The sequence below is a fragment of the Nerophis lumbriciformis genome, linkage group LG30 (assembly GCF_033978685.3).
Source record: "Nerophis lumbriciformis linkage group LG30, RoL_Nlum_v2.1, whole genome shotgun sequence".
NCBI lineage: Eukaryota > Metazoa > Chordata > Actinopteri > Syngnathiformes > Syngnathidae > Nerophis > Nerophis lumbriciformis.
Genome location: NC_084577.2, coordinates 4,008,416 through 4,032,717, shown reverse-complemented (window position 1 = coordinate 4,032,717; position 24,302 = coordinate 4,008,416). Strand labels below are relative to the sequence as shown.

The 24,302-nt window shown below is 40.2% G+C and overlaps 1 pseudogene; it reads right to left on the bottom strand.

Moving 5' to 3' along the window:
• Window positions 1-405: 405 nt before the first annotated feature.
• On the bottom strand, window positions 406-636 carry LOC140676721 (mitochondrial import receptor subunit TOM7 homolog pseudogene; annotated as a pseudogene).
• Window positions 637-24,302: the final 23,666 nt, after the last annotated feature.

Below are 24,302 nucleotides of genomic sequence, written 5' to 3'. Positions count from 1 at the left end.
ACCCATTTAGAATTCGGAAATCGGCTAAAAAAATATATGGTCTTTTTTCTGCAACATCAAGGTATATATTGACGCTTACATAGGTCTGGTGATAATGTTCCCCTTTAACAATGTCACTGTAGCTTGGTCAATATGCAGGTCATGGCATGTAAATGGAGCGTTGTTGGCGGTTTTTGGATCTTTTTTTTTAGAGGACTTTGCAGTGAAATAAATGATTTGCCCATTGCCTGTTTTGTTAGCTGCCTTGTGCTAGCAGTTTTAATTTCCTTTTTTTTTTTTTTTTTTTCCATTGGAGAGAATACATGTATAAATAACATGTGCTGATACAGAGATGATGCTACAATAACACTTGGTAGACATTAAACAAGGCCTAATGGGAATTATTGATGGTGGCGCTCATGGTCCTCAACCCCAAAGTAAACTCAAGACTGTGGGATCCGGCATTCCTGGATCTGCTCCCTGTTTGAAGCCCAAATACAGCACGGTGGGAATAAAACCCCATCGGATGGCGAACTGGTCGCACTAGAAGAGCCGCTGCAGCCGCTGCTTGGTCTCTTTGCTTATTTTAGTAGGAAGTTTAGGGATTATTTGATGCACAGTCGTGGCAATTTTTACTTGAATTATGGGAGGGTGCATTTAAGCACGGGATTATTTGCACTTAAAATTCGGTAAAATATTGGGATTCATTTTGTACTTTCCCTGTTAAAACAAACAGATAAGGGAAAGGTATGCGTGTTCTTTTTTCAGTATAGTGGGTGATGGGCAAAATTCCAAATAAAAGGCAGTTTTCCTTTAAGGTATGTGGAAAAGTATACTTTAAAGGGATCGTATTATACTTTTTTCTACATTTAAAACACTTCCTTGTGGTCTACGTAACATGTAATGATGGTTATATAGTCACATTTTGCTTAGATTATGTTTTACAGACTATTTTCAAGTCGCTTTCTGGCTGTCTCTTCAGAATGTGCCGTTTTGTAGGCGTTCTTATTTATTTTATTTTTTTTCTCCTGTCCAGCTACTCAGGCAAGTCATATTGTTGATGTAGATGCTCATATTTGCTGTACAGATTTACTTTTCAAAAGAGAAGTGTGGGATATTTCTCTTGTTGCCTTATTTGTATTTGACTTTATTAAATGGATTTATATTAATGTTGGGGACAGCCGGACCGGTATGGAAGTAGAATTGTCTCACATCAATTTATATAAATCAATAGGATATTAATACATATGCATATATTAATAAATATACAAATACAAATGTGATATACAAATAAATAAATAATTTGTATAAATAAACGCGTATTTGTAAATATATTTTTGAGATTTTAATATAAATATGCTTGATTTTGTATTTGTATTGAATTTGCTTATGTGTATCGCTTTTTTGATTTTGTCCCGATGAGACATTTCTCCCACGAACCAGATGCACAAATAAATGTGACCTACACACTCCCCTGAACAACCAGCAGAGTACACTGCAGCCAGAGCGGTCTCGGTCATAGACATGTTCAGACACTGGCGAGCCAATCAGAAGCACACTCGGGAGGTTTATATGATGATTGATATATGGTGACAATTTGACACACATTGCATTGATAAGAGATCAGTATCTACATCGGGACAAGGTCATTAAACGGCATTGGTACAATAAAATAAGCAGCTAGCATGGTCTTTCAGATTAACTGGATACATTAGCATTAGCTAATTCAACGCTAACGTTAGCATGCTCAGGCCCGTTGTGCATTCTCTCTGTAAAGACGTGGATTGTTTTTGTGCAGAGAACTTCAGGCATTTTGCATATAATGCATATAATGCTCTGTGACCCAGACCGCTCTGGCTGCAGTGCCCTCTGCTGGTTGTTCAGGGGAGTGTGTAGGTCACATTTATTTGTGCATCTGGTTTGTGGGAGGAATGTCTCATTGACACAAAAGCAAAAAAGCGATCCACATGTGCAAATTCAATACAAATACAAAATCAAGCATTCTTGATTTAATTGTATGTCACATTTTTATATTTATACATTTTATTTGTATATATTTTCAAATCTCAAAAATATATTTACAAATATGCATTCATTTATACAAATTATTTATTTATTTGTATTTGTATTTGTATATGTATTAATATATGCATAAGTATTAATATCATATTGATATATATACATATATATGTATATATATGTATATATATATATGTATATATATATATATGTATATATATAAGCTGATGTGAGTGAATTCTACTTCCATAGATCGGAGCAGGAGGGGATAGAAAGAGAAAAAAAGTAAGACAGAAGGGGAAATTGCGGGGACAAGTGGGGGATTAGACAGAGAGACAACAACAACAACAACAGAATAGCATCAGCAAATACAATGGGGTGGTCTTCTTTACATGGCTCCAAACTATACACTACTTTGTAAAATAAAATGCCAATATCGGTGGATGCATGTGTATGTACGAGCCAGTCTGCCCCATAACAAGAGGAGGAAAACAAATAAGGAGCTTATTGACTAAAGCTTTAGACTACAAGGAAGCACTCGCCTAAAGATCTCCGGGTAAAACTTTACCATTTATGGAGATATCTGCTGGAACAACTGGAAAAATGTCACAAATTGGGCAAATTCCGAATGACTTGTTTAGAGGAAGTATGAAGGAAGGCCAAATCGTTTTTTAAATCCGCAATGCCTCCATGGTTTGATTTAAAATTTCCGGGATGCAGATACACAAAAAACAGGTAGCAATAGGTAAGAAAAGTTGTTTTGCAAAATGGGTCCCGTTTAAGACTCAGAAGACCTTCAAATCATACTCGCTCAAAGATTGACTTGCACAGGTAGCTAACATGCATGTGTCGTGTAATGAAGTTATTAATGATAACAGCCACCTTGCAGGGAAGGAAGTACTATCTCTAACAACCAATGGCCTACTAGTCAATAAAACACATCCACACATGAGCTGATTGCTGATGATCTACATCAAACAGTGTCTGCTAAAAGGTAATTTGCAGGCAGCAAGAATTAAGGCAATAGTTTGACAGTCAGACGCCTCAATGGCAAACATGTGTGGGCTAAGATGTTGTTTGATGCCAGATGCATATTGACCTATTATCTTTATTAAAGAGAAGAAAGATGCGACTCGATGCATGACGAGAACTTGAAAAGGCAACATGAAAGCAGTATATTTTACCTCTTACAAAAGCAAATCCTCAAAAAAACAAAATGTGATGAGAAGAGGAGACAGAATGTCACACACAGTTGTACTAGTAGTTGCATAATACAAAACCCAAAACCAGTGAAGTTGGCGCGTTGTGTAAATCGTAAATAAAAACAGAATACGATGATTTTCAAATCCTTTTCAACCTAAATTCAATTGAATAGTCTGCAAAGACAAGATACTTAACGTTCGAAATGGAAAACTTTGTTATTTTTTGCAAATATTAGCTCATTTGGAATTTGATGACTGCAACGTGTTTCAAAAAAGCTGGCACAAGTAGCAAAAAAGACTGAGAAAGTTGAGGAATGCTCATCAAACACTTATTTGGAACATCCCACAGGTAAACAGGCTAATTGGGAACAGGTGGGTGCCATGATTGGGTATAAAAGCAGCTTCTTTGAAATGCTCATTCATTCACAAACAAGGATGGGGCGAGGATCACCACTTAATGAAAAAATGCGTGAGCAAATTGCCGAACAGTTTAAGAACAACATTTCTCAACGAGCTATTGCAAGGAATTTAGGGATTTCACCATCGACGGTCCGTAATATCATCAAAAAGTTCAGAGAATCTGCAGAAATCATTGCACGTAAGCGATGATGTTACGGACCTTGGATCCCTCAGGCGGTACTGCATCAAAAAGTGACATCGGTGTGTAAAAGATATCACCACATGGGCTCAGGAACACTTCAGAAAACCAATGTCAGTAACCACAGTTCGTCACTACATCTGTAAGTGCAAATTAAAACTGTACTATGCAGAGCAAAAGCCATTTATCAACAACACCCAGAAATGCCGCCGGCTTCACTGGGCCCAAGCTCATCTAAGATGGACTTAAGTGTAAACGTGTTCTGTGGTCTAACGAGTCCACCTTTCAAATTGTTTTTGGAAACTGTGGACGTTGTGTCCTCCGGAACAAAGAGGAAAAGAGCCATCCGGATTGTTATAGGCACAACGTTCAAAAGCCAGCATCTGTGATGGTATGGGGGTGTATTGGTGCCCAAGGCATGGGTAACTTACACATCTGTGAAGGCACCATTAATGCTGAAAGGTACATACAAGTTTTGGAGCAACATATGTTGCCATCCAAGCAACGTTATCATGGACGCCCCTGCTTATTTCAGCAAGACAATGCCAAGCCACGTGTTACATCAATGTGGCTTCATAGTAAACGAGTGCGGGTACTAGACTGGCCTGCCTGTAGTCCAGACCTGTCTCCCATTGAAAATGTGTGGCGCATTATGAAGCCTAAAATACCACAACGGAGACCCCCGGACTGTTGAACAACTTAAGCTGTACATCAAGCAAGAATGGGAAATAATTCCACCTGAGAAGCTTAAAAAATGTGTCTCCTCAGTTCCCAAACGTTTACTGAGTGTTGTTAAAAGGAAAGGCCATGTAACACAGTGGTGAACATGCCCTTTCCCAACTACTTTGGCACGTGTTGCAGCCATGAAATTCTAAGTTTATGAGTTTGAACTTCAAATATCTTGTCTTTTAGTGCATTCAATTGAATATGGGTTGAAAAGGATTTGCAAACCATTGTATTCTGTTTATATTTACATCCAACACAATTTCCCAACTCATATGGAAACAGGGTTTGTATAACAAAGTAGGCTTCATTTACAGTCTCTCTCTCACGCACACACTGGGGCTCTTTGATCCCATCCGCATCATTCATCTGGTAAAAGACCTCCACCTGACTCCCCATCCTCTGACTGAAGCTCTTTGTTTGCATGCATGGGCACAAACGCACAGTCAAGGGACAATCTGAAAAAAGGGATGCAGGATTGCCATTGTTGGTGATGCAATCCCAGACATATTACTGTGAGGAAAGATCTGTGTACCACAGACGTACTGTAAAGTATTTAGCTGTGGTTACAGTCTCTGCACCCAGAGCCTATCATAATTATCTCTGGGGGTTTGGACCATGTTCCTGCCCACATTTAATTAACATGTGCAATTGGATATTATGTCAACACTGAAGCCGGGGTTGTTTGTGTCACTGACAGACAAGAGATCACTGAAAAAACTGCTTTCCATGTTGAATAATCCTTCACATCCTCTCTATGACACACTGCAGCACTGTAGCTATCCCTACGAAAGTATCACTTTGCCCCGTTGTCATCAACATTTATATTCATCCCTGATTCTACTCACAATACGAACAAGGTGAAACTATTTCTAATATTATCAGTGTTAAAAAAAAATGAAAATAGTTGCTTCTTGCTTTCCCAAAAAGTAATTTAACTACTAATGGATGGATGTAATATCTGGCATATGCAGTTGAGAGATGTTTCATGAGAGCAGGGTGTGTGAGTGAGTGCCTTTTTTAAAGGTGGTGCCAGTTGCCAAGTGACACGTGACGTCAGAGGGTGCGCTCATAACAACATTAGCTGTACCTCATCATTGGTAGTTTGCGCTGGAGTGACTTACTGACTGGAAGATGTTGCTGACAGCACCTCCTGTTCAATGCGTTCACCGACAGTTAATAAACAGCTCATTTTATTCCTGTTATGTGTTATATATTGCACGATTGCACCAAGAAAAAATCCTAAATTGTGGACCCGTTCTCAAACAATGGCAATAAAAACTATTCTGATACTGATTCTGATTCTAAAGCGAGTGAAGGTGCATCAAGGGCTGTGTCTTTCCTTGTTCACAAATGAACAAATGTTGGTAACACTTTAGTATGGGGAACACATATTCACCATTAATTAGTTGCTTATTAACATGCAAATTAGTAACATATTGGCTCTTAATTAGTCATTAGTATTAAGTACTTATTAATGCCTTATTCTGCATGGCCTTATTATTCAACCAGTAAGCCATTAACTAAGAGTCTTCCCTCAATAACCTCAGAATTATTGCTTATTAGTAACCCTAACCCTAACCCTTATGTCCACCCTGAGATTGGTAGGTTGTGAGTTTAAACCCCGGCTGAGTCATACCAATGGGACCCATTACCTCCCTGCTTGGCACTCAGCATCAAGGGTTGGAAATGGGGGTTAAATCACCAAAAATTATTCCCAGGCGTGGCCACCGCTGCTGCTCACTGCTCCCTTCACCTCCCAGGGGGTGATCAAGGGTGATGGGTCAAATGCAGAGAATAATTTCGCCACACCTAGTGTGTGTGTGACTATTATGGGTACTTTAACTTAGTAAGTTCCTCTAGTGTCCAAATAACTCTAAATGAAGTCTTTGTTACTTTAATAAGCAACTAATTAATGGTGACTATGTTCCCCATACTAAAGTGTTACCCAAATTTCACGTAGTTGTAGCAAACAGGTAACAACTTTTTAAGGTTCTACAAAAGACAGGACTACCACATTCAAATGAATGCCAAAAGACTACTTTCTGACTATGGCAACACACCTAGAACAAACTGGAATGAAGGCATACTTGCACATGTGAAGTTTAGGAAAACAATATCCAATAACTGGACAGCACAGTTCTCATCAGCTGAGTACCGTATTTTCCGCACTATAAGGCGCACCTAAAAACCACAAATTTTCTCAAAAGCTGACAGTGCGCCTTATAACCCGGTGCGCTTTATATATGGATAAATATTAAGATTCATTTTCATAAAGTTTAGGTCTCGCAACTACGGTAAACAGCCGCCATCTTTTTTCCCCGTAGAAGAAGCGCGCGGTGCATGCTGGGATATGTGACGTTTCATTTCCATTTGTGTGTTTATGTAAAGACCCCAAAATGGCTCCTATTAAGTGTGTTGTCTGTCTAATTATAAATAATGCAGACGAGGCGTGTTAACTGAGTTCTCAACGTTTACTCACAGCGTGCTCATAACCACATTCTAACTGCCAGCATACAACGCTTCTCAGGGCTACCGCGCATGCTCGTAACTATCGTTGCATGCTGGGTAGTGTAGTTGTTATATTTGCTAGCTCATAACAGCACATTGAGAGACACGCTTACGCGCTTAATTCAATACTCGCCGTCATTCCGGGTGGATTGACAAAAGACCTCCAGCCGCTAGATATTGGTGTCAACAGGGCATTCGAAGCTAGACTGCTAACTGCGTGGGAACAGTGGATGACAGAAGGCGAACACACCTTCACTAAGACGAGGAGGCAGCGCCAGACGACGCCAACATCTGCCAGTGGATCGTAAATTTGCCCAACTTTTCACTTCGGACACCGAAGACGAAGGATTTACGAATGAAGAATAACTTCAGAAAGTGAGCGCTATGTTTATTTTGTGTGTTGTGACATTAACGTTCGAGCAACATTATGTTGCTATTGCTCTGCACTATTTTGAATTTTACTATGTTTGTGATTGCACATTTGCGTACATTTTGGGAGTGAACAGAGTTGTTAGAACGCTGGTTTTTAATATATTATTAAAGTTTGACTGACCTATCTGCCTGTTTTTTTGACATTCCCTTTAGCGCAGCGTAGGCGCGGCTTATAGTCCGGGGCGGCTTATTGGTGGACAAAGTTATGAAATATGCCATTCATTGAAGGTGCGGCTAATAATCCGGTGCGCCTTATAGTGCGGAAAATACGGTATGTTGGATAAAATATATATATTTTATTGTTAAAATAACACTGATACGGATTCACTGGTACCCGCAATTGGTACCGTCTCAGTTTAATGTGAACCTCTCAAATTGCATTAATACATAATTGTATGTGCCATTCCATATTCATACCACCTGTACATTTGCAACTGTGAAGCGTTTTCATTCACTGTTCTGTTTTTAAGCCCTCATTAAAAAAAAAAAAAAAAAAAGAATCTTCCTTAATGCTGCTGATTTATTTCTGCACAATAAGCTCTCCAACGTTTTTTTGGCATTAACTATATTGTAATAAATGGAAATGTGGTGGCATAAAGTGCATTATGGTAATCCAAGTGTCAAACTGATTATGGCTGGAGAACACAATTACACTGCGGGGTTGTGTGGAATGTGGGCAAGCAATCACCAGGTACCCACAGAAACAGGGGGATTTATAGTTCATGCATACACATTTAGAGTCACACAGAAACTTTCTAGCTCCTCCTTATCTGCATGAGATTATCAGAGTCTACTGTATTGTTGTGAATGGCCAGCCAATTCCAGATCTAATGGGTTGCCTAAGTGATTTTGTCTTTGTCCTTTTGTGTCCTTGCTTTTCAATCAAGGCGTACTGATTGCAATCTAGCCAACCAGGTGAGTGGATTCGTCAGGAGAGTGACAACTGGCTGCCAAGATGGAACAGATCCCTTATCTCACTGGGACTTCCTAGATTAATTGAGATGGGTTAAGTGGAACTAGGAGCGAGACAATTGCAGGCAACCGATTACAGAGTTGGAAGGTGATAATGGTTTGAAAAGAAACGCGGAATTAGATGGCGAAATTTCTCCAAGACTAATTCATGGAAGGGTTTTTGTTCTTTAGTTTCTCTACAGCAGTGAAATAAGAATATTTCAGTGGATCCTGTGTACTACTACTGGGTAGAACTTGAGAACTTCTGCCACTAAGCTGCAGGTTTATGTATCGCAATAAGACGGAGGTCAGCAACCCGCGGCTCTTTAGTGCCGCCCTAGTGGCTCCCTATAGCATTTTTAAAAAAGGATTGAAAATGGTAAAAGATGGGGGAAATATAATGGTTTTGTTTGTTTTTTGTTTGAGGACAAACATGACACAAACCTTCCCAATTGTTAGAAAGCCCATTGTTTAATATGTCTGTGTGTATACTTCACTGATGAGGAGGCGCAGTTGGGTGTTCCAAGAGGACAATGACCCTAAATACACATCAAAAGTGGTAAAGGAATAGCTAAATCAGGTTAGAATTAAAGTTTTGGAATGGCCTTCCCAAAGTCCTGACTTAAACGTGTGGACAATGCTGAAGAAACAAGTTCATGTCAAAAAAACAACACATTTAGCTGAACTGCACCAATTTTGTTAAGAGGAATGGTCAAAAATGATACAAGTGTCAGGCTTGGTAAAAAGGATAGGACTCAGATGCAGAGTAGGGAACTTTTAATTTGACAGCTTCCTTTCACCTCCAAAGTCAAGGAATTACAATATCTATAATAACCAAAAAACTAATCGGCGAAAAAGGTTCCAAAAAATATGAACAACCGAAAATCACTCCGAACAAAGGAAAAACACAAAAGCAAAGACAAACTTTAATTGGCGCCGTATATGCTATAAAATGTATTAACATAAAACGCTGCAACAGGAGGAAGAAACAACAGCTAAGAAAAATTCTACACTATCTAATCTAATAAAGTTTAGCAAAAATTGTCACTCAAAAATTTGAGGAAAAAATGAAAAATAACTGATAACTCACCACTTCGGCTGAATAAACTAAATAACAAAAAAATCACTCTGCTGATGAGGAAGAAAGGAAAACTCAAAATAGCAACGAAGGGATTCAGGATCAAGGAACATAAGCACGAGACGAGGCAAGGCAAGGCATGGACATGGGCATGGAAGCTAGAGAGCACGAATAAACGAGACAATCTGGCACAGAACAAAGGGAGGAGTGGGCTTATAAGACACATGAGGGTAATAGGGAACAGGTGGAAACAATCAAGGAACCGGGATGACGTCAGACTGATGACACAAAAAGAAGGGCAAGTGACCGCGGTGTGACAACGAGAAGCTTGCCAGAAGCTTGTGGATGGCTACCAAAAGTGGCTTATTGCAGTGAAACTTGCCAAGGGACATGTGACCAAATATTAACATTGCTGTATGTATACTTTTGACCCAGCAGATTTGGTCACATTTTCAGTAGACCCATAATAAATTCATAAAAGAACCAAACTTCATGAATGTTTTTTGTGACCAACAAGTATGTGCTCCAATCACTCTATCACAAAAAACTTTTGGTTTTTGACCATGACTGTATGTATCCTAAACAGTCAGTAATCCCCACTCTGGACTCATTTTAATAATTGTCTCTTTTGACCGTGTCAATCAACAACAATACTGCATGATAGCCTGCTTCAGTGGTGTAATTGAAACATGCAGGCCAACATGTCTAGGGAGAAGTCAGCATGTTACAGCAGCAGTGGTATGTATCAAGTTTGCAGGATTTCGAGTGGTGACAGCCTGGACTTTATCAAGCTAAATGGGCCTCTTGCCCACTTTGACTCCAATTCAATCGCATGACAGCTGTACAGTAAGGCATCGTGATACCATCATTGCTCGGAGCTAATATTTGTCTTCATGTGGCTTTCTCATTGTCTGTAGACATTGATTTCACCGTCTGTAACTTCATCACACCTTCATTTACTGTCCCTTGAGTCCAGTTAATGTCTCTGTGTGTGTGCGTGTGTGTGTGTGTGTGTGTGTGTGTGTGTGTGTTCTTGTATTTCTACCCTTCTTGAGACACCAACAAGGAAAAGTACCTTCCATATGAGGACCGATGAACACGTTAGCACATAAATCATGGTCCCAATAGGGAAAACCATTGCATCTAATAGAGCAGTGTTTTTCAACCACTGTGCCGCGGCACATTAGTGTGCCGTGAGATTCAGTTTGGTGTGCCGTGGGAGATGATCTAATTTCACCTATTTGGGTTAAAAATATTTTTTGCAAACCAGTAATTATAGTCTGCAAATTATGTGTTGTTGTTGAGTGTCGGTGCTGTCTAGAGCTCAGCAGTGTAATACTCTTCCATATCAGTAGGTGGCAGCAGGTAGCTAATTGCTTCGTAGATGTTGGAAACAGTGGGAGGCAGGGTGCAGGTAAAAAGGTGTCTAATGCTTAAACCAAAAATAAACAAAAAGTGAGTGTCCCTAAGAAAAGGCATTGAAGCTTAGGGAAGGCTACGCAGAACGAAACTAAAACTGAACCAGCTACAAAGTAAACAAAAACAGAATGCTGGACGGCAGCAAAGACTTACTGTGGAGCAAAGACGGCGTCCACAAAGTACATCCGAACATGACATGACACTCAACAATGTCCCCACAAAGAAGGATAAAAACAACTGAAATACTCTTGATTGCTAAAACAAAGCAGGTGTGGGGAATAGCGGTCAAGGAAGACATGAAACTGCTACAGGAAAATACCAAAAAAAGAGGAAAAAGCCACCAAAATAGGACATAAGACAAGAAGTAAAACACTACACACAGGAAAACAGCAAACATTTCCAAATAAGTCAGGGTGTGATGTGACAGGTGGTGACAGTACACCTATTTTGAGACAAGAGCTATAGTGATGCATGCTTGGTTATGCTTTAAAGTCATATCCAACAATTGTGACAACAACTTTTTACTGTCAATATCGGCTGCTGAGTTTCAGTTTTTAATGATTTCTGCTGGTGGTGTGCCTCCGCATTTTTTCTCTGAAAAAAATGTGCCCTGGCTCAAAAAAGGTTGAAAAACACTGTAATAGAGAATGTCTCGTTTGCACCCCAGGTGGTGAAATCTATCAAAATTAAGGTGGTCCGAAAAAGGAGGGATTTTTCAAATTGTTGTCCCTGCATGAGGTGGTGACTTGTCCAGGGTGTACACCGCCTTCAGCCCGAATGCAGCTGGGATAGGCTCCAGCACCCCCCGCGACCTCAAAAGGGACAAGCGGTAGACAATGGATGGGTGGATGGACTGTGTGTCGGTTTTAAAAGTGCTCCCCCTCTGGCCAACATATGTAATAACAAGTGTGTGTAAGAAATAGAAATGCGCCCCCTTTGGCCAAAATTAATTAAAAATAATAAATACATATGTATATAGAGACATACTAAGATTAAAAGCCAATTAAAAAAAAACAACAACCTAAAAACAGTCTTTTTCTCACAGTGTGTCGACAATTTTCCTATAACATTGGGAACAATTACTCATATTCTTTCTGTTTTTGTAACATTGTAATATTTTATAGTAAAATTACGTCTGTTTTATGTGAAATTATACATTTTTAATGCAAAATGGTGACATTTGTCACATAAAACTTTTATCACAATATAGCCAATTTTTTTTGTTGTTCTTGTAAAACAGTGAATTTTTTTGTGTAAAATGATGACTTTTGTCATAATTTTGCCAAGTAAAATTCCGATTATTATTATAATATTTCCAAAATTATAAAGTTTTCTTATAAAATTCTGACTTTTGTCGAGTAAAATTACGACTCTTTTCATAAAATTGCCAAAATGTTAAGCTTTTCTTGTAAAATTGCGACTGCTTTAGAGTTAAATTCCAACTTTTAGCATAATATTGCACAAATGTTCAGTTTTTCTTGTAAAATGTTGACTTGTGTTGAGTAAAATGACGACTTTTATTATAACACTGCCAAAATTCAAAGTTTTTCTTGTGAAATGGTGACCTTTTTCTTGTGAAATTCCAACTCATTTTTCACAACAAGCTTTTTTATATTTGCATAGTATGTATATATTATTAATGTTGTAAATACAAATCGTTATAAATCTAGAAAGGGTGGTTCTAAAGAGGGTGGCATTTTTCAAGAAGGTAAGAAATACACGACTGCATGTGTGTGTGTGTGCGTGTGTGTGTGTGTGTGTGTGTGTGTGTGTGTGTGTGTGTGTGTGTGTGTGTGTGTGCTTATCCATCTGTGCTGCCTCCAGGCTGAAGTATTAAATAAGGAACTGAGGTGGCTCAAATACTTGTTGACTAATCAAATATGTGACAATCACTGGTACTTTGACTTTAAAGTGTCATTAGACTTACCGCTCCATTGTATTCATCAATGTCTAAAATGATAGAAAATGTCTCAACAATAACCTTATTTTTTCCGGACCATAGGGCGCATCTGATTATAAGGTGCATTAAAGAGGTCATATTATTAAAAACAATTCTACATTGAAACACTTTCTTGCGGTCTACATCAGGGGCTCTTAACCTTTTTAACCTTGGGGCTCAATTTGTCCACTACAGAAGCGCCCGGGACCCTGTGAAATATTAACGCTGAAATAGTAATCTTACTCTTGAATCGTATACAATAATTATATCCAATCAATTCAATGGATACACCTTATCAAATGATAGTAAATCATGTGATAATCACAACGATTATTATTAAGTCTTAGGTCAGGCTGATTACATAAATAAGTACTAATCAAATAGACAGCAAAAGAAGGGCCATTTACATGCAATTACGCAGTTCTAAAATCTCAATAAAAAAAAAAAATGAAATTCAATTTCAAAGGAAAAATACAGCTTCACCACTTTAGTCATAATTATTGCGCTTAAATTTCTCGATGACTTTAGCTTCGGACTTCTTCTGTTTGCTTGAGACTGTCATTATTGCCACAAGTGGTGGAAAAGTGTCTTACAACTGAATACCACTGAGACTCATACACACCACAGCTGAGAAACAGATATTTTTTGGAGGCCTTCGCGGCCGAGCAATGGGCCCCAGCCCTATGGTTAAGAACCGCTGGTCTACATAACATGCAATGGTGGTTCTTTGTTAAAAATGTTGCATGGATTAAGTTTTACAGGCCATGTTCAAGCCACTTTCTGACCGTCTTTTGAGGATGCCCTGTTTTTTTTGTGGGCGGTCTTATTTACTTGGCTCCACTTTGTCGCCTTTTTTGTACAGTACAGTTTTAGATTATCCATAGCGGGTTTACTGACAGATATAAGTTAACACTGTATGCTACTTTATATTAGAAATGGCAACATCTTAGGATGAATGCCCCACAACAAGAGGATAAAGGAAAAAAAGGATCTTATTTATAAATATGCTACATTGGTGGACGTGCGCAAATTTTCGGTACTTATGCAGATCCCAAATACACAACAACCGGAACCAATACGGAAGAAAAGTTGGTTTGCATAGGTCAAAACAAAATGCTAGATAATATATTGCCATTTTGGGGTCATGATACACACACACCATAATAATACCCGTATGTTGAAGCACAGTACGTCTGACTTACATTAGCCGTAATGCGCAGACAATCCATCAAGCGGTACGGCTTCGTAGCTTACCAAAGTCATAATAAATAAAGCATTTTTTTAGCTCTGTGTGTAATGTTCTATATTTTCAATAAAACATCAAAGTTTTGGGCTTACTCGCTAACCTGCACTTGCTCATTTATTGAACAGGGGGCGTCAACCTGTAGTCCACACATATCGCTTATGTGTGACTGCCATCTTCTGGTCACACTTATCATTGCACCATGTACCAAATACATTTGCTTGGAGGTCGGTAAGCACAACCAGAATTATTCCGAATTATTAGGCCTGTCGATTTTTGAGAAAATAAAAGGACTTTAAGGGCGCCTTATAGACCGAACAATATGGTCAATGTCTTTCTGGGTAAATCCTTCTGTATATGTGCACGAGTAGGTACTGTAAATCGTCACAAAAAGTTAAAGTTACCGTATTTTCCGCACTATAAGGCGCACCTAAAAACCACAAATTTTCTCAAAAGCTGACAGTGCGCCTTATAACCCGGTGCGCTTTATATATGGATAAATATTAAGATTCATTTTCATAAAGTTTAGGTCTCGCAACTACGGTAAACAGCCGCCATCTTTTTTCCCCGTAGAAGAAGCGCGCGGTGCATGCTGGGATATGTGACGTTTCATTTCCATTTGTGTGTTTATGTAAAGACCCCAAAATGGCTCCTATTAAGTGTGTTGTCTGTCTAATTATAAATAATGCAGACGAGGCGTGTTAACTGAGTTCTCAACGTTTACTCACAGCGTGCTAACTGCCAGCATACAACGCTTCTCAGGGCTACCGCGCATGCTCGTAACTATCGTTGCATGCTGGGTAGTGTAGTTGTTATATTTGCTAGCTCATAACAGCACATTGAGAGACACGCTTACGCGCTTAATTCAATAATCGCCGTCATTCCGGGTGGATTGACAAAAGACCTCCAGCCGCTAGATATTGGTGTCAACAAGGCATTCGAAGCTAGACTGCTAACTGCGTGGGAACAATGGATGACAGAAGGCGAACACACCTTCACTAAGACGAGGAGGCAGCGCCAGACGACGCCAACATCTGCCAGTGGATCGTAAATTTGCCCAACTTTTCACTTCGGACACCGAAGACGAAGGATTTACGAATGAAGAATAACTTCAGAAAGTGAGCGCTATGTTTATTTTGTGTGTTGTGACATTAACGTTCGAGCAACATTATGTTGCTATTGCTCTGCACTATTTTGAATTTTACTATGTTTGTGATTGCACATTTGCGTACATTTTGGGAGTGAACAGAGTTGTTAGAACGCTGGTTTTTAATATATTATTAAAGTTTGACTGACCTATCTGACTGTTTTTTTGACATTCCCTTTAGCGCAGCGTAGGCGCGGCTTATAGTCCGGGGCGGCTTATTGGTGGACAAAGTTATGAAATATGCCATTCATTGAAGGTGCGGCTAATAATCCGGTGCGCCTTATAGTGCGGAAAATACGGTAAGTAGACACTTCTTCATGTTTTAAATAGGGCTTGGGGTTGGTGTAGTGACCAATAACAGAACATTTTAGCTTATGGGTCTCACCATGGTCATATTTTTGTTTGGATTACAACTGCAGCTCCGGGAAGGCATGTCTCTCTCTGGCAAAACAAAGCATAAAATGTATGGACAGCTCATATCTTTGTAAGGCAGTAAAACTAAAATAATCAAAAAAATATTTCCCAAAGTTTATAGGCACACAATTTTTTCCATTAAAATACAGAAACTCCTGCTACACCTCAATGGGATTGTCAGAAATTACAGTGTGTGCATGTATGATTATTTTCCTCATCACAGTCATGGTAAAATCTTTGTTTGCATTTCCATGGAATTTTAACCAATGCCATCACATGCGATACCGCACTGCTCTCTCCTTGCTGATCCTTGTCAGATTTTGTTTGGATGTGAGGGAAACCCACTGAAAGCTGTTTTATCTGCAGCATTTAAGGAACAGGCAGTAGGTTTCTGACTCGCCGGAAAAGCTGAATAGATTGGAATCAAAACCAGACGTGCTTATAAGAGAAACTGGGGAAGGGGTTGGAGCTGGATTTTACCCTATGAAAGACATGCACTTTTTTAAAAAAATACTTCACGTCTGGTTTGCTTTTCCTGCGTAAAGACCTGCTGTTTTGGCGCACATGGACACTCGACGCTCACCCTGGCGTCTCCATGCTACGTATGGTTTGCATTGGTTCTGCTGCTGGCCTTTGTAAACAGAGTTAACTGGTTGTGTATGTCTGAGCCCGACGAGTTCTCAGACTGCTGAATGAAAGGCTAACTCTCAGACTGCTGAATGAAAGGCTAACTATCTCGTCGGCCCCATTTCTCTCTATGACATAGAGAGTCAAACTCATCATAGATCGGGGGCCACATGGAGAAAACTCTACTCTGGTAAAATCACGGCACGATAACCTAAAAATAAAGACAACTTCAGATTGTTTTCTTTGTTTAAAAACAGAACAAGCACACTCTGAAAATGTACAAATCATAATGTTGTTGTTTTTTTTTTTACATTTACATGTTGCGGTTAATAGTATTCTACCTTTATTTGTCGGTATTTATACTTTCTGAATAAATTATGTGATAATGTTCATCAGTCAACCCATTGGTGTTAATTTTCAATCTATCAAGATAAGAGATTAATATCAAAATTAAATTGCAGGATGTTATTTATGTAGTTTGCTCATTTTCCTCGACTGGTGCACTAACATCATGGGGTTTATTTTTTTTAACAAATGTAACATAATCTACAAATAATTGCTATTGTGACATGTAAAAAAAATGGGACCCATTACCTCCCTGCTTGACACCCAGCATCAAGGGTTGGAATTGGGGGTTAAAGGCCTACTGAAATGCAATTTTCTTATTTAAACGGGGATAGCAGGTCCATTCTATGTGTCATACTTGATCATTTCGCGATATTGCCATATTTTTGCTGAAAGGATTTCGTAGAGAACATCGACGATAAAGTTCGCAACTTTTGTTCGCTGATAAAAAAGCCTTGCCTGTACCGGAAGTAGCAGACGAGTAGCGTGACATCACCGGTTGTGGAGCTCCTCACATCTGCACATTGTTTACAATCATGGCCACCAGCAGCGAGAGCGATTCGGACCGAGAAAGTGACGATTTCCCCATTAATTTGAGCGAGGATGAAAGATTTGTGGATGAGGAAAGTGAGAGTGAAGGTAGAGGGCAGTGGGAGCGATTCAGATAGGGAAGATGCTGTGAGAGGCGGGTGGGACCTGATATTCAGCTGGGAATGATTAAAACAGTAAATAAACACAAGACATATATATACTCTATTAGCCACAACACAACCAGGCTTATATTTAATATGCCACAAATTAATCCCGCATAATAAACACCTCTCCCCTCCCGTCCATATAACCCGCCAATACAACTCAAACACCTGCACAACACACTCAATCCCACAGCCCAAAGTACCGTTCACCTCCCCAAAGTTCATACAGCACATATATTTCCCCAAAGTCCCCAAAGTTACGTACGTGACATGCACATAGCGGCACGCACGTACGGGCAAGCGATCAAATGTTTGGAAGCCGCAGCTGCGTACTCACGGTACCGCGTCTGCGTATCCAACTCAAAGTCCTCCTGGTAAGAGTCTCTGTTGTCCCAGTTCTCCACAGGCCAATGGTAAAGCTTGACGGTCATCTTTCGGGAATGTAAACAATAAAACACCGGCTTTGTTTGTGTTGCTGCAGCCGGTCGCAATACACCGCTTCCCACCTACAGCTTTCTTCTTTGCTGTCTCCATTGTTCATTGAACAAATTGCAAAAGATTCACCAACACAGATGTCCAGAATACTGTGGAATTTTGCGATGAAAACAGACGACTTAATAGCTGGCCACCATGCTGTCCCAAAATGTCCTCTACAACCTGTGACGTCACGCGCAGGCGTCATCATACCGAGACGTTTTCAGCAGGATATTTCGGCGCAAAATTTAAAATTGCACTTTAGTAAGCTAACCCGGCCATATTGGCATGTGTTGCAATGTTAAGATTTCATCATTGATGTATAAACTATCAGACTGCGTGGTCGGTAGTAGTGGGTTTCAGTAGGGCTTTAAATCACCAAAAATGATTCCCAATGGGTCAAATGCAGAGAATAATTTTGCCACACCTAGTGTGTGTGTGACAATCATTGGTACTTTAACTTATTAACTTAATCTAGTGGACAAGTTTCTAACAGCAGTTTCTTTCATTCGAAAATGTTTATACCGTATTTTCCGCACTATAAGGCGCACCTAAAAACCACAAATTTTCTCAAAAGCTGACAGTGCGCCTTATAACCCGGTGCGCTTTATATATGGATAAATATTAAGATTCATTTTCATAAAGTTTAGGTCTCGCAACTACGGTAAACAGCCGCCATCTTTTTTCCCCGTAGAAGAAGCGCGCGGTGCATGCTGGGATATGTGACGTTTCATTTCCATTTGTGTGTTTATGTAAAGACCCCAAAATGGCTCCTATTAAGTGTGTTGTCTGTCTAATTATAAATAATGCAGACGAGGCGTGTTAACTGAGTTCTCAACGTTTACTCACAGCGTGCTAACTGCCAGCATACAACAACGCTTCTCAGGGCTACCGCGCATGCTCGTAACTATCGTTGCATGCTGGGTAGTGTAGTTGTTATATTTGCTAGCTCATAACAGCACATTGAGAGACACGCTTACGCGCTTAATTCAATACTCGCCGTCATTCCGGGTGGATTGACAAAAGACCTCCAGCCGCTAGATATTGGTGTCAACAGGGCATTCGAAGCTAGACTGCTAACTGCGTGGGAACAGTGGATGACGAAGAAGCGCGCGGTGCATGCTGGGATATGTGACGTTTCATTTCCATTTGTGTGTTTATGTAAAGACCCCAAAATGGCTCCTATTAAGTGTGTTGTCTGTCTAATTATAAATAATGCAGACGAGGCGTGTTAACTGAGTTCTCAACGTTTACTCACAGCGTGCTCATAACCACATTCTAACTGCCAGCATACAACGCTTCTCAGGGCTACCGCGCATGCTCGTAACTATCGTTGCATGCTGGGTAGTGTAGTTGTTATATTTGCTAGCTCATAACAGCACATTGAGAGACACGCTTACGCGCTTAATTCAATACTCGCCGTCATTCCGGGTGGATTGACAAAAGACCTCCAGCCGCTAGATATTGGTGTCAACAGGGCATTCGAAGCTAGACTGCTAACTGCGTGGGAACAGTGGATGACAGAAGGCGAACACACCTTCACTAAGACGAGGAGGCAGCGCCAGACGACGCCAACATCTGCCAGTGGATCGTAAATTTGCCCAACTTTTCACTTCGGACACCGAAGACGAAGGATTTACGAATGAAGAATAACTTCAGAAAGTGAGCGCTATGTTTATTTTGTGTGTTGTGACATTAACGTTCGAGCAACATTATGTTGCTATTGCTCTGCACTATTTTGAATTTTACTATGTTTGTGATTGCACATTTGCGTACATTTTGGGAGTGAGCAGAGTTGTTAGAACGCTGGTTTTTAATATATTATTAAAGTTTGACTGACCTATCTGACTGTTTTTTTGACATTCCCTTTAGCGCAGCGTAGGCGCGGCTTATAGTCCGGGGCGGCTTATTGGTGGACAAAGTTATGAAATATGCCATTCATTGAAGGTGCGGCTAATAATCCGGTGCGCCTTATAGTGCGGAAAATACGGTACTTAGCAAAGTCATCCCACAGGCCGGGTAAAACTTGTTCAGGCCCACGGGCCGCACGTTTGACACCACCGCTCTATGTCATGCTCTGTCTCGTTGCCGCCCTTTGACCTGCTTTCGACCATGTGGTCTGTCACAAGCGTGTGCGCTTGTCACGCGTGTTTAGGTGACGTGACATGTGATCCCTGCAGACCAAGGGTTAAACACACAGACTGTTGTCCACAGCCGCTCTCTACAGTACGGTTATAGGCACAGCGTGAGTGTGTGTCCTTGATCAGCTCATTTCCTGCATTGTAACCCTTCTATGAATGCTGCGTATTGTGCATTATCCTTCTGTTTTAACTTATGTTAAGTACTTATTTGGCCATACATTTGTGGTGAATTGGATATGTATATATGTATACTCAATCAGGAGAAACTTTGATTAGGGAAAATCCAATTTTCTTGGTTTTCAAATTGGTTTAGATCGGCGCTGTTTATATATCTGAATTTTGCTCTTGTTTTTTATTTTTTGTCTTTCAATTACAAACCTCGTTTCCATATGAGTTGGGAAATTGTGTTGGATGTAAATATAAACGGAATACAATGATTTGCAAATCCTTTTCAACCCATATTCAATTGAATGCACTACAAAGACAAGATATTTGATGTTCAAACTCATAAACTTTATTTTTTTTTTTGCAATTAATAATTAACTTAGAATTTCATGGCTGCAACACGTGCCAAAGTAGTTGGGTAAGGGCATGTTCACCACTGTGTTACATCGCCTTTCCTTTTAACAACACTCAGTAAACGTTTGGGAACTAAGGAGACACATTTTTTAAGCTTCTCAGGTGGAATTCTTTCCCATTCTTGCTTGATGTACAGCTTAAGTTGTTCAACAGTCCGGGGGTCTCCGTTGTGGTATTTTAGGCTTCATAATGCGCCACACATTTTCAATGGGAGACAGGTCTGGACTACAGGCAGGCCAGTCTAGTACCCACATTATTTTACTATGATGCCACATTGATGTAACACGTGGCTTGGCATTGTCTTGCTGAAATAAGCAGGGGCGTCCATGGTAACGTTGCTTGGATGGCAACATATGTTGCTCCAAAACCTGTATGTACCTTTCAGCATTAATGGCGCCTTCACAGATGTGTAAGTTACCCATGTTTTGGGCACTAATACACCCCCATACCATCACAGATGCTGGCTTTTCAACTTTGCGCCTATAACAATCCGGATGGTTCTTTTCCTCTTTGGTCTGGAGGACACGACGTCCACAGTTTCCAAAAATAATTTGAAATGTGGGCTCGTCAGACCACAGAACACTTTTCCACTTTGTATCAGTCCATCTTAGATGAGCTCAGGCTCAGCGAAACCGACGGCGTTTCTGGGGGATGTTGATAAACGGTTTTCGCCTTGCATACGACAGTTTTAACTTGCACTTACAGATGTAGCGACCAACTGTAGTTACTGACAGTGGGTTTCTGAAGTGTTCCTGAGCCCATGTGGTGATATCATTTACACACTGATGTCGCTTGTTGATGCAGTACAGCCTGAGGGATCGAAGGTCACGGGCTTAGCTGCTTACGTGCAGTGATTTCTCCAGATTCTCTGAACCATTTGATGATATTACGGACCATAGATGGTGAAATCCCTAAATTTCTTGCAATAGCTGGTTGAGAAAGGTTTTTTTAAACTGTTCAACAATTTGCTCACGCATTTGTTGACAAAGTGGTGACCCTCGCCCCATTCTCGTTTGTGAATGACTGAGCATTTCCTGGAATCTACTTTTAATCCCCAATCATGGCACCCACCTGTTCCCAATTTGCCTGTTCACCTGTGGGATGTTCCAAATAAGTGTTTGATGAGCATTCCTCAACTTTATCAGTATTTATTGCCACCTTTCCCAACTTCTTTGTCATGTGTTGCTGGCATCAATGATTATTTGCACAAAAAAAAATGTTTATCAGTTTGAATATCAAATATGTTGTCTTTGTAGCATATTCAACTGAATATGGGTTGAAAATGATTTGCAAATCACTGTATTCTAACACAATTTCCCAACTCATATGGAAACGGGGTTTGTAGCTACCATGACACCAAAGTGAAAGCGGGTGTAACTGAGCACACCTGGCCATCATCATCTCCTCCTATATCTACTGTTGGCACACACCAGTGGTCGTAGGATCTTTCCCTTCTGACCTCGCCTGAGTCCCTGCATTTATTTGTGCTTTCAGTGTATTTTGCTTGTTTTACTCCCTGCCTTCATTTAGGCCAGGGGTCCCCAAACTTTTTGACTCGGGGGCCGCATTGGGTTAAAACAATTTGGCTGAGGGCCGGGCTGTGTGTGTGTTTATATATATTCCTCGCTCACTAATTGACTGAAAGAGCGCGCACTTTGCCGATGATGTTATCGATGGGAAAATGCATTTTTAGACAGTATGATTTACCTGAGTGGCTCCGAGACACCGAGAGTAACAAGCAGTAGAAAATGGATTAGAAAGGAGAGATTTAAAAAAATAATAATTAAAAAAAAATAATAATACAACTTTTCTTTTCTGTTGGTTTTTTTTTAACTTGGGACTTCCCGCGGGCCGGATTTTTCACACTGGCGGGCTAGAACCGTATTTTTGGGACCCCTGATTTAGGCATTTTGTGTTTTGTCGTTACCTATTATTTTGTTTTTTTCGTGACACTTGTTGCTTCCAACTAGTGTTGTAACGATACTAATATGTTGGTACTTTTCGGTACTTTTCGGTACTTTTCTAAAAAATAGGGTCCACAAAAAAATTGCGTTATTGGCTTTATTTGACCAAAAAAATCTTCGGGTACATTAAACATATGTTTCTTATTGCAGTTAAAACAGTGAACATACTAGACAACTTGTCTTTTAGTACAAAGTGAGCAAACAAAGGCTCCTAGTTAGTCTGTTGACGTATGCAGTAACATATTGTATCATTCATCATTCTATTATTTTGTCAACATTATTAAAGACAAGTGGTAGAAAATGAATTATTAATCTACTTGTTCATTTACTGTTAATATCTGCTTACATTCTCTTTTAACATGTTCTATCTACATTTCTGTTAAAATGTCATAATCACTTATTCTTCTGTTGTTTGATACTTTACATTATTTTTGGATGATACCACACATTTGGGTACTAATCCGATACCAAGTCGTTACATTGGTCATATTCAAAGTCCTCATGTGTCCAGGGACATATTTCCGGAGTTTATAAACATAATATACATTTTTTAAAAACTAAAGAAGATGTTGTGATGCCAAAACATATCGACGTCATCATAGTAGTATCAATTAGATACGTGCCTGTACTTGGTATCATTACAGTGGATGTTAGGTGTATATCCACCAATGGCATTTGTTTACATTTTGATGCCGGCGAGCTACGGTGTGTAGTGAAGCATGTTTAGCTATTCCTCGTCCTGCAGGGATGATACTTGTAAGAAACTTACTTTATTTGTCGCCATGGAAGCGAGAATTAGTGATTTAGAAGTAGCTAAAACACTGCCAAATGTGGGTGGATGTTAGCCGCTAGCTAGCTAGCCATGTCTTAAAGCACCTCTTCCTGAGGGCGTTTCAGTGTTATAACTTCACCTTTATTGTTAGTTTTTAAGCCAAAATGTGTCCGTTCTCCCTTTTCTGTCTACACACTGTGTCTGCTTGTAAGTACTCTGTGATTGTGTGCCGCCGAACATGCTCGTCTGATCGTGAACCAGCATACTATACTAATACCGGTATACCGTACAACCCTACTTCCAACAGTGTCATAGTTTTTTTGTTCCTCGATTTTTTGCTGAGCATTATAATTTGTGTTTGCTCATTTCCACCTCTCTGTTTTTTTTTTACTGGATCCACTCTTGAAAAGTTCCTAACAGAAGCGGGCTAGGAGATGGCTATTGGAGGTTTTGAGCCTGCATGGCGTTGGACTCCCAACCTTGGCAAATGGAAATATAGTTCTCAAGGTTTGCGGGTTTGAGAGTTGGACTCCGCCAAGGCTGCCCTTTGTCACCGATTCTGTTCATAACTTTTATGAACAGAATTTCTAGGCGCAGTCAAGGCGTTGAGGGGATCCGGTTTGGTTGCTGCAGGATTAGGTCTCTGCTTTTTGCAGATGATGTGGTTCTGATGGCTTCATCTGGCCAGGATCTTCAGCTCTCACTGGATCGGTTCGCAGCTAAGTGTGAAGCGACTGGGATGAGAATCAGCACCTCCAAGTCCGAGTCCATGGTTCTCGCCCTGAAAAGGGTGGAGTGCCATCTCCGGGTTGGGGAGGAGACCCTGCCCCAAGTGGAGGAGTTCAACTACGTCGGAGTCTTGTTCACGAGTGAGGGAAGAGTGGATCGTGAGATCAACAGGCGGATCGGTGCGGCGTTTTCAGTAATGCGGACGCTGTTTCGATACATTGTGGTGAAGGAGCTGAGCCGGAAGGCAAAGCTCTCAATTTACCGGTCGATCTACGTTCCCATCCTCACCTATGGTCATGAGCTTTGGGTTATGACCGAAAG